Source organism: Aphelocoma coerulescens, chromosome 5 (genome assembly GCF_041296385.1).
Source record: "Aphelocoma coerulescens isolate FSJ_1873_10779 chromosome 5, UR_Acoe_1.0, whole genome shotgun sequence".
NCBI classification, from domain to species: Eukaryota; Metazoa; Chordata; class Aves; order Passeriformes; family Corvidae; genus Aphelocoma; species Aphelocoma coerulescens.
The window spans coordinates 27,090,686-27,102,134 of record NC_091019.1 but is presented as its reverse complement, the minus strand read 5'-3'; positions in this window follow the sequence as shown (position 1 = coordinate 27,102,134).

The window sequence follows — 11,449 nt, the reverse complement described above, 5'->3', positions numbered from 1 at the left end:
GGGAGTGGAACATTTCTAAACAATACCATTAGAATTCTTCTAACAGGTCCCAATTAATGATATGGAAAAAACCCAAAAATAGATTGTTATGTTAGACTTGTGAAAGTCCAAAGCTGGGCTAGAAATAGCAAACACACCCACATGGATGTACTGGGGACACAGTACTCTCCCCATCTCTCATATTTTACTTGAGATAGTGATGTAACTGTTTAATAAAGAAGCAGCGGTGGAAATTAAAAAAAAATAACATTTCCTTGAATATTTTCTCTAGAGTTTTGATTGAGGGAGCTATCTTTTTGTATGTAATTCAACCCCATTTCTTGTTCATTAATACTTTGGAAATGGCAGATGAATGAACATAGGCATAATAGCTTAGGAGAGTTGGTTCATTTAAATTAATAAGTGAGATTTTTTGTGTTGTTTATGTTGTATTTGTCCTGTAATGTTGGAGTGAAAGCTCCTCTGGACTCAGGCCCAGAGGGAAGCCAAAGCACAGGGGTTGAATTAAAACCTTTGGGCAAGCTGAGATACATGAAGTCACACCAAAGTGAAATAGAAATATAGATTTTTTAACTTTCAGTAGAAATAGATGCTAAGTGCCCTAAACATTAAAAAGCTGTAGCAGAGACCTTAAACACAGTTCTTGCTGCAGCACTGTTACCTTTTCACAGAATTCTTTACTCATAGATAGAACTATACTGTTCACATTTTTCAGATAGAGTGTTCACATAAACAACGAGAGCTGCTAGAAACTTTATACAAATGTGCATAATACCTATGTAACACTTGTGTAAGGCTTACAACTATTAGAATTAGACCAGGACAGGTTAAGAAAAGAAAAACTAAAATTGTGTGTTAATCTTATTGGTCAGTTAAAAAATGTAATCCACACTTCTGTAGGAAAAAATATAGAGTGTAGAGTGTATAGTGTATAGTATACAGAGTACAGAGTATATGGAGCATATAGAGCATATAGAAGTAGCTGGTTTTGCCTGCTGTTGCTGCTGCTCCTTATGTAACCCCCTTCAAATTCTGCCTTCAAGACAGCTGTGAGACTAGGAAATAAAGAACTTAGCAGAACAGCAGCCTCCTCTACTCTTTTACCCTGGTCCAAGAAGGAAGGGTACCCTGTCAAAAGCACAACACTCTAAAGACCCAGAAGTTAAAACATCATGACTCTGAGTGATGACAAAATATTACTCTTTCATTATTGGAGCCAGATATTATTTAAAAAGTATTCAAGGAAAAAAATAATTAGCCCATGTCTAGGGACTGCCACATGAATATCCTTCAGTGAAAAATTATGCATTCAATATTTCTTGAATGCCTTTAATAAAGCATATAAAGCATAGTAAAACAAAATTCTCTCAGAGCACTGGCATGTGCCAGAGGGCAGATTAATGAGAACTGGATAGCCAAACTACCTGCCTGATTTCTGTACTGAAAATTCACTGGAGTCTTAAGAAATTGCTAAATGAGTCTGTAATTTTTCATTGCCAGAAGTACAGTGTCTTAGACTTTCCTTGGGTTCCTGGTCAATATAAAGGGTAACAAGAGAAAAGCAGTCTTGGCTGCAGGGGCATTCATACCACTTCTGTTGTACCATTCTATTGTAATGTCAATATAGGTGTCACATTTGTCACCTGACATGGCAATTATGTGTTTCTCAAAGAAGAAGCACTTGGTTTGCTGTAGAGTATGTGGCTCCATATTCACAGCTGCTTAGTCAGTCAGGAAGTTTGTTATAGAAAATTGCAGTTACTTACAAAATTGACACATAGCATATCATGATCAAAACTGATATATCTCTTACTAATTTTCTGATCTCTTAAATGGTTAATAAAGCTATACTGTTTTGAAGAGGAACCCTAGTAAAACACCTCCTCTGCTGTGACTGGTCTTATACCAACATATTCCATTTCAAAGGAAGAAGAAAAAGCCTAAAAGCCTTGAATGTTTCAGCGATGCTTGTTTCTCAGCTTTTCAGAGTTGTTTCTGGTAAAATGCTACAAAAATGTTGATTTCCCTCCCAGAGAAGCACTGTGTTCCCTTCTTGAATTAACTTAGCTCTTCCAAGCTCTGTTGTTGATGGAAGAGTCTTCTTACGTCTCTCCTAATTATTGACTAATCCTAACTGGTTACAATCCAGAGAAAGATAACTCTTGAGCTGTTTGCCTGGCTATCAAAATCAGCCATCTTCAGCCCTGCTGCAAGGTGCAGACTGTCTCTGGATCATCATCTGGCTGTCATGGTAAAAGGTTTGCTTGAGGAAGCAGCTTTATCTCTGGTAGCTGGTTTTCAGAATGTTTTGGCAAGCTAGCAGCTCGTGTCTGTCTCCTGAGTGTTGATAGGGTTGTTAGTGTAACAGGAAAGGCTGTAGCTATCCAGGTCTCAGTTTAATTTGTGTGGTGATTGTCAGGTGATAACCAGGCTTTTGAATAGAAACATTTGAGTGGAGAAAACTGATGAAACCTCTCTGCTGCAGAGTTAATAGACTCCTCAGAGCATCTTATGGCAGTTTAAAATACTGAGAATGACAAAAATGAGAACACAAAATCCACTGGTTAGAGGTCTGGACCTCATTATCTTTGACTTACAGATGTGATGACTTGTTGAGTATTCTATATAGAATGATCTGAGGAGAGTTATAACCTGTGTTTTCCTACACAAGTCACCAAAAGCATTTGTAATTGGAACAAAGTAGTGTCATAGACAGCTGTCTCTGCAGAGTCTCTAGGAGGAAGCAGAAACAAAGATTCCTTCTCAATTCAAGCTGCAGTTCCTCTTTGCATCTACATCACTGGCATATTTCCATATATTTTTCTTGAAACATGAAATCAACACTGTCAGCAATTTCCTCAGTTCTCTGGACTTGCAGATCATTTGCTGGAACCATTACCAGCAACATTTTTGAATGGCCTTGCTTCTCTACTGGGGTTACATTTTGGTGTGATCCTCTCTGTGGAGTTTTCCTCCATGATTATTCTCCCCTGCCCTTCTATTTTGCCACAGCAAACTCTTTTTTTTTTTTTAAGAGTGGGAGAAGATCCTGATGCCCGTAGCTGTTGAAGAAGCTTTGATTCACTTGAAAATACCCAGATTGTTTGCAAAAGACAGGTCCCATGCAGAAATTAGACAGATAATAGAAATTACCATCCCTTTGTAATTCAGTTCTACTCTATGAAATCTTTTATGCCCCCTTTCAAAAAGGGTCAATTCTGTCTACAAACAAATTTAAACTCATGCAGCCTTAAATACAGAGAATAGAATAGAATTAGAATATTTGGCCAACTAGAATTTGAAAGCAGTTAAACTCAAGTAGGCCCACAGGCTGGACTAGAGTGTGCCAAAGGTTTGGTCTTCTGATTTAAGAACTATTTAGGTGTATCCCAGCTACAATTTCCAAAAAAAGAACTGGCTTCCTTATCCAAACTCTCCAGAAAAGTTAGCATCATTCACTCCTTAGGCACAGGAAATTCATAGTAGGTTTTTTGCCCAGGGCTATGAATTTGACTCCTGAATCTGGATTTTTTTACTTTCTTTTTTTACTTTCTTTTCAGGATTTCCTGTGATTTGGTGCAGCTGGGCTTTTTTCCCCTCATTTTGCTACCGCTACTGAATTAATCACTTGATGGGGAGCAGTTGTAACTGAATAAGATATAGAGAATTCAAACTGAACTAGAGCACATTCATTCTCACTGCAGGGCAGTGTGAGAAGCTTCCCTGATGCAGACCAGATTTCTCATACCAGAACAATCCATCTGCCTTCCTCTCACCAGTCTCCTCAGGGGCACCTCAGAAGACAAGAGAAACCTTGCTCTCTCTACTCCTTCCACCCCCATCACACAAGTGATGGGTGATGTGACAGCCATCCTACCAGCTGCAGTCCAGGTGATGGGTGCAGATTTGGCTGGGTGAGAAGACTGGTTGCCTCTCAGTGCACCAGTAGATGTGTGCCTGTTACATGATCAACATACCATAGTCTTCATCGTGTGATCAATGGGGAACACACTGATATTTTTAGTGTAATTGTGGCATAACTTCACCTACGTAAGAGGGGATGGGGAGATCTGGCCCCAACTGCTTCCATCAAAGCCTATGGGACTTGCTTGTGCCAAAAATAGTTCACCCCACTGTAGAATAGAAGGACTGCAGAAAATGTGTTCTTATGTTTACTGCTAGATCTGAAGGAAGTGGCTTTGAGGAAGGAAATTTATGTCTGTTCCTCTCAGCTCTGCCAGAGAGATTGCATGTAGTTCAGTTCTTGCCTACAGAGCTTGTCTCAGGTCAATGCCTACACAAATTAAATTCCCAAATGTGACAGATGGTATTTGTTTGGTGTGCATGTTCTCCGTTGCATGCTGTATCCCTACATGAAGTGGCTGGTAAAGGAGAGCCCTTGGAAAGGACAGCAGGGGATGGGTGCTGTTTCAGGGGGAAGGTTCCAGGTCCAGCAGGAGGACAGACAGTGCAGCCTGGGAGGCTGCAGCTCTTAGTGGCAGAGACCACCCTGAGGACAACAAGCAGGACCCAGAGATAACCAAATGAACTTCCTTGGGATCAGAGGAGGCTGGCAAAGTTTGGTGCAATCCAGAAAGCCACTGAGCTCTCCAAAGCAATTCCTACAAGCAAGGGTCTGTCTCCAAGGTCACAATGAAGAGAGATTTGTTTGGAAAAGTGTTTCATTTTCATTCTGTCTGATGTGGTCACTTGGAATTTTTTGCATCTTAAAAGCTGGGTTATTTATGTTTTTTCATATAACCTATCCCTTCTTCAGTCTGAAAGCCTTTTGTCTTACATTATCTTCCTATAGAATGAGACCAAGGCAGATCCAGATCGAACCATTACTGCCTTTCTACAAATTAGTCATTTCTGGGCATTTAGTATTTTTATAGTTCCTGTCTGTAAAGGACACTCTCAGTTGATCTCTGGTGTGGCTTTCTGTTGGTTTTGGTGTGGTAATAGAACTGACAAGAACTTCCTGCAGGTGAAACCTTTGCTTTGCAGTTTCTGCTATTTGAGTGCTGCCTTCTGCACCAACACTGTGTCTGGTTCAATGTCTGATTCTGACAGAAATGTATTTTTTTTTTTTCTGGTCTCTGTATTTTTCTTAGCTACCCTTCTGCTTATGTGTTTAGGTCGTAAAGCATTTGATGACTCAGCTTGTTTGAAATGTGCAGTTCTTTGTGGTGCAAGTAGGAAGAGACCTAAGCAAAATAGTTGAATTTGACAGATTGTAGGCAGCAGGGCTCTTCCTGTGCTTCATAAAATCTGCTAGAATGCGTGGATTGTGAGAGGAAATGGCATCTAGTGTCTTCTCACCATATATGGGACTGGAGAAGTATTTATATTGTCACTTAGGGCTAAGATGGATTTATTCCCAGTTCATTCCAGTTCTTGCGGCTCAGCTCTAGTTTTTTCACACCTACTCATAATGTTCACAGACTTGCACAATCACACACAAATTTGACAATCTGCATGAAAAATTAACAGTAGATTTTTGATCATTATGTTATTTAGTGCTTTAGGGAATGTGGTACAGTGAATTTGTTATGCAGGAAGAGCATCTTAACAAGCAGGTGCCCTTGCCATGTTCAGCAAATGATACTTCTACGTTTTCCCTGGCAGGTGGTCTCAGAGCTACAAGTGTTCAGTGCATCTGGCCCTAGTGCTTGGGGACTGCATCAGCATAAAGACTGCCATTTCTAATTACTGCCGAATTAGAAAATGCAGTGGGAGGATCCTTTTAGGCCTGACTTCTTCCGAGTCATGTGCTAGTCCTGAGCTGTAGCAATGTCTAATTAGCTGGTGGGTGTTGTTCTCTGCAAGGGTCCTTTCATGTGACCTTTCGAAAACATCTCTGACTCATCTTTAGGTATTCTTGCTAGACTATTCTCATCTAAAGAAAACATGGCAGGAAGATAAAGAATTAGGACTATAAAACACCCAGATAAGGAGACAAAATGATAGCAAGTAAATCATCAGACAGGTAGGATAATATGAAGAGAGAGTGTGCTTCACAGTCATTATCAATCTTAATGTTAAAAGCCCTTAAGCCAAAGGTATAAAAGGTACATCCAAACATTAGACCATAATCTCCAGTGTAAGAAGGTCCTGGAAGACATTATGAGGTCTTGAGAACCACTGTCCTTGTCCATCATGGCCGGGCTGCTCAGTGCTTGTGAATATATAGATAGGAAAGAATGACTGTAAAAGAATGCGCAAGTTAAAACCATGAGAGAAGGACAGTGACTGAGTGAAATTAATTTTGACTGAAATAAAATTCTCTTTCTTTATTTTATGGTCTCTCACCAAGTTTAGTCATAATACTTGTGTGTACCAGTGCCATCGGTTAGATTCAGAAACACATAACCAATTTTATATTGTGTTAGAGATATTATAACATTTAGAGGAGGTAGGAGAAGAGGCTCATAATATTTTGATATTGAGTATGTGTAATTCAAAACTCAAGAATGAAGAAGCAGGAGGACAGCATTATTGCTCCTTTCCCTGACATGTGAGTAGGTAGGTAAGGAGTCCCTGTCATCACTAATTCAATATTAAAAATGTATATTCTGTTGAGAAGTGTCTGCTTTTATTAACAGCAGGTAGAATTGCCAAGCTCATTTTTCAGGGGAAGCAATGCTGCTACTGGCACTGAATGTATTCCTCAACATTTCCAAAAATGCATTGTTATGTACATTGTTTGTGTAGCATTTATTCCCACTGTTTTCTATGTTTCTCTAGGTGATTGTGGTGTTACACTGTACTGTTGAATCCACAGTTCTCAGTTTGCTTTTTGGGTCAAGCACTGTAAAGTGCATCATTCAGCACTGTAAAGTGCATCATTCAGCCAGAGCCACAGAGCACTGCTTAGCATTTGTTGAGGCTCTAAGTTGGAGTTATTTGTGGGAAGAAAAGGAGACATTCCTGCATTCACACACTGAAGCAACAAATGAGAAACGGGATAATGAACTGAGAAACACAAGGGGTTTATATCTAAACCTCTGTCTGGATGCATTTTCTTTGGGGAAATGTGCTTGGGGGAAATGCTGATGCTGGTGCATTTCCCCTGAGCACAGTGGGAAGGACACTGCTGTGTTGCTCAGCACTGGCTTTATGAAGTGCCATGTGCTCTTTACAATGTCACGGACCCCTCTGTGCCAATGGGAATTTTGCCTGCTATGAGCCATTAATACTGAGGTCACCATCTGCTTCTTTCTGCTTCTGGGTGCAGACAAGGACTGTCTTTTTCCACATGCAGTGGATCTGCAGCCAATGTTTGGGTTTTAATATCTTTAGTAAAGGAAGAGAAAGAGCTGCATCAAATGAATAATTATCCTAGAGGCTTGGTGTGCATTAGTTACACAGGAAAAGCTGTCAGATTGCAATCCTGAAATCAAGAGTGGGAGTTTATAGTATTTGAAAAGGTGGCAGCCCAGACTCTTCTTCTGTGTTACCACTCTGTGAATGTGTTGATGTGGTTTTAGACACGGAAGTAATGCTCTCAAAATTTTAGTCCTGGCACTCATGTAGTATCTTCTACAATGCAAGACATAATTCTCCTTTCAGATACAAAAATATTTTTCTCTATATGGTCATTTGCAATCTTCTTGCAGAGTTTAAAACAACCATTTTTATTTTCTAATGTTGCATCTTATTTGTGCAGGAACACTAATTAAAAAAGATACAGAGGATACAGAGCAGTAGAGAATGAGCTTGTCTGAGTCAAAATGTCAGTGGCGGTCATCAGCTTGGAGAGAGGCATGCAGTCTCCATTAAAGTATTGTTAACCTTTGGTTGAATACAGGACCAAAAGCTCTCAAAATGGATAGTAACTGAGAGTTTGCAGAATGAAATGCTGGAAAGATGAATAAAGATCCAACCCAGTGCATTGATCAAGCTAATTTTCAGGGCATTTAGCAGAACTAATGTTGTCAGGGAATAATGGGCACTTTTACTGGTAAACTGAGCACTTTTAGTATAGGTGATAAGACATAGTAAACATGCAGGTTCCTCATACAGTTTTTCTTATCACTTTTGAGACTAAATTGGCAGTGTAATGTCTTTCTTCTATACTGTAATGCAGTGTTTAAGTTTGAGCACTGCTTTGAGATACATTTTGCATGAAAGATCTTTCACAGAAAAACATTGCTGTATTTTTACAGTGTCAGCTACAAGAAGCAAATGGACACACAGGAGATATATCACAGAGGTTGTTTGAGGTGAGAGCTGAATAAGGTAGATAGCAGATCCAGTGTTCAGTCGCTTGAATGAAAAGAACACTCAATGCCTGGGACAAAAACTGCGGAAGTGTGTTTTTGTTTGAGTGCTGTGAGTTGCACTCCCAGTGTTAACCTGATCTTTCCTACTGCAGTTTCTGCTTGTTTAAAGAACTGTCTAGTTGAAGTTTTAATGTGTCCCCTACTCATTTTCAGAAGAATGTTTATTGACTCATTATAGGAATTTTACAAGTAAAAGCAATGTTGGGGATTATTTGCTTTTTTCATCATGTTCTAAAACTGCCTAAGTGATCAACAAAGAAATTTTGATGCTTCAGCTGACGTTTAGCTATTGAATGCTGTCATGAAACAACCAAATATTTCTTCTAATGACTTGTCTGGGAATCCCAGATAAATAAAGCCAGGGATAAAATACACTCTTCTACATAGTCTGTTCGCTTATTTGTTTAGACAGATAAAACAGAGCAGTTTAAAAAACATGCCAAGGGTCCCCCAAATATGACTGTTTTTATTGTCTTCCAAATGTCACTTTCATAAATTTAGTATCTGTTCATTGCAGGCTGAGGTCAAGAGAAGGGTTTTTCAATGATATCAGACAAAGCTGCAGTATGCCTTTTGTGACAACAGAAATTCAGCGTAAGATGAATGCAGCACAGAATACTAAAGCTCAGTATGTCCCAGTTTTGTGGCTGACCAGAAAGCAGGGCTGTTCCAAAGCAAAGATAGAGCAGTGAGGGTTTCTCCGTGTATAAAAGTTGGGTTCTTGTTTGTCTGCCAAGTCCCAGCTATCCCCAGGAAGTGGAGCACCATTAGAGACTGTTACAAGTCACCAATACTTGAAACATCTCTATATTATACTATATTCCTTTCAAATATAGGAACTAACATGCAGATGATGGGAAAATTCAGCCTCTGTTGCATATTCTTACCTGATGTCTTTGAGGAGTCAACTGACAGCTTTTCACTCATTGCTATTTTTTATGCTAATTTTGATAGTCATATTAATATTGTCACTTACATTTTTATATTTCATAGAATCACAGAATGGTGATGTTAGAAGGGACCTCTGAAATCATCCAATCCAACCACCTACTCAAGCAGATTCACCTAGAGTCAGCTGTTCAAGGACAGTTCCAGGAGACTTTTGAATGTCTCTGGGCATGGTGACTCCACAGCCTCTCTGAGCAAACGGCGCCAGTGAGCAGGCACCCTCACCGGGAAAAACTGTTTCCGTAAGTTCGGGCAAAATAGCCCGTGTCTCTTTGTGCCCATTGCCTCCTATACTTGAAGATGTCAAGTAGTTTTGCCCCAGCATTGGCCACTGGGGTACACCACTGGTTACTGGCCTCAAACTCAACGTGGTGCCACTGATCACCACCTTCGGGGCCCTGCCAGCCAGCCAGCTTTCAATCCATGTCAGTTCTGCTTCACCTCAGTTTGCTACAGATTTTCTTCATACTGAGGATAGTTTATCACTCAAATCTAAGTGGAGCTGAAGCAATCATATATCAAGAGAAGCAGTTTGGTCTTAATATATTTCATTTTAGATTGTAGTGGTTTCATAATGCAAATGAATGTTCAGATCTGTCACTATGATTTTGTCCAAAATCCTGGTGGAGTTTTCTTTTAGATAACTGCTGGTAGGATATAAAATACTGTTGCTTCATATTTGATTTTCATCCTTCCCCTGACTGTTTCACTACGGTATAGGGTTAAATTTAATTACATTTTCTTTTTGCAGCAGGAATAGAGAAAATACTTGTAGACAACCAAGTTGATATTTGCATTACCACCTGTAGAGATGAGACAGCTTCAGCTACTCCTTCTGTTCTTGGCTTCCCTAGCAGTTCATGCTTGGTATTGACAGCTGGATATTTTGAGACGTCCCCAAATCACTGGATTTTGACCATTTAGCAGTTACCAGAAAACAGTTCCCTTCAGTCATAAGTTGCATTCAGAATAGTGTCCTCTTGCTTATTCCAGAAGTATTGGACTAACTCCTATACTTCCTTGTGGATTATGGTGTCCTTCATCTGAACTTTAAAGTTTCTGCATCAGCTATCTTGCAATACAGAAGTGCAACTACAAACTTCGTCAAACAAGATCTGAAACCAGCAATGTCCTGTACTTGTGCTTTTCAAATTAGAAGAGACTTAGGATGGAATTCTAGTTGGGTAATTTTCAGTCTGCTAAAATGAATTTTTTTAATTGACATAAGGCATCTCTGAAATAGGAATGTGATTTGGTCTTTGGAGGAGATTAAAGAATAGTTGTGTAGTTTTATTCTGCTCCTAAACCTTTCATTTTCATTGTCCCTTTTATCTGTGCCTTGATGTGACAGATATTGTCAAATACTGAGAGTATTTGACACCTTTTTTCCTGAGAAGTTGCCTTTTTTTTTACTTGTTTCCTTTACCCTCAGTGTTTCTGGCCAGAGCACAGAAGAGCTTGCTTGGCATTGCAAGTCACAAAAATTCAAGACTCATCAAAATATCAAAGTTTTTCGGTGCACCATCAACCCTTTCAATCCTTTGAATTTTGTCTACAATTTGTGATATATCTCAATCACTAGACTGTGCAGGATGTGTTCTTAAACCTTTTAATGTTGGACAGTCAATGGAAATACGACAATTAACATGACATTCCTTATTTTTGAACTAACCTTTTGTCAACAAAAAATGCCTTTGAGCTGCTCATTTAACTCGTTGGTTGTCATGCCCCTAGTCCCAGGGGAAACCGTCCCTGGCTCATTGTGCTGTGCTGTGACATTGACAGCATTTTGCTGCAGGGAATCTTCACATATTTTCCCCAGGTAAAGAGACAGCAATATGATATAATTTTAGCTGTTTTGGGGAACGGACAGTAAGAAAGGAAAACACAAAAAAAAGTGCAGCTGTGGGGCTCACAGAACTAACAAGTAGCTGTGAGGCACCTATACTCTATTCCTGGCTCTGTCATTGTCTGGTGCTATTGTGAGCCAGTAAATTAACCTTATTCTGTGACTGCAACACCATTTATTAAGTGGGAATGATAATGCTTTGCACCACAACGGGGCAGTGTAATTCTTTGCTAATTAATATTTATAAAGTGCCAGATTCTCCATAACTATGCACCTTTGCAGTCATTTTCATCTGTGCAAAATGAAGACAAAGTGGCTGAAAAGTGCTGCTGTATTTTATACCCACTCCCTGCCAGTGTGAAGGGTA